Raw genomic sequence first — 454 nt, forward strand, 5'->3', positions numbered from 1 at the left:
TTGACGACTCCTTTATGTTTCTGAACAGAACCAGTAAGAGCCAAACAAGTCCAGTCCACAGTAAGCTGCACGGCAGTGTAAAGAATGGGGGCAGGATGGAAGCAATCTGCAGTTGTGATAAATACTAGAGGATACAACAATACAACCGTTGCAGCGTTTTGGATAACAAGCTTTAATGAGGAGTAAAGGTCCGTTTACACGAGCAGATAAATTGCTTGTAACAAGCGTTAAATGAACAATCTAATAAGCGATGGGCACTCGTTTACTAGCCTTTCTATTCAGTAGTTGGGAGGTAAATGTGAATGATCAGTGGTCAATTCTACCATCATTTGTTGCCCACGTTTACGCTTGCGTCCCCCATGTGCGGCCTACAAATTATTTACAAGATGTGATGAATGACGAGTGAATTGTCCTTTTGATTGCGCGTTTACACGGGCAGACATCGGGAACAAAC

This window comes from Eleutherodactylus coqui, chromosome 13, assembly GCF_035609145.1.
Source record: "Eleutherodactylus coqui strain aEleCoq1 chromosome 13, aEleCoq1.hap1, whole genome shotgun sequence".
NCBI lineage: Eukaryota > Metazoa > Chordata > Amphibia > Anura > Eleutherodactylidae > Eleutherodactylus > Eleutherodactylus coqui.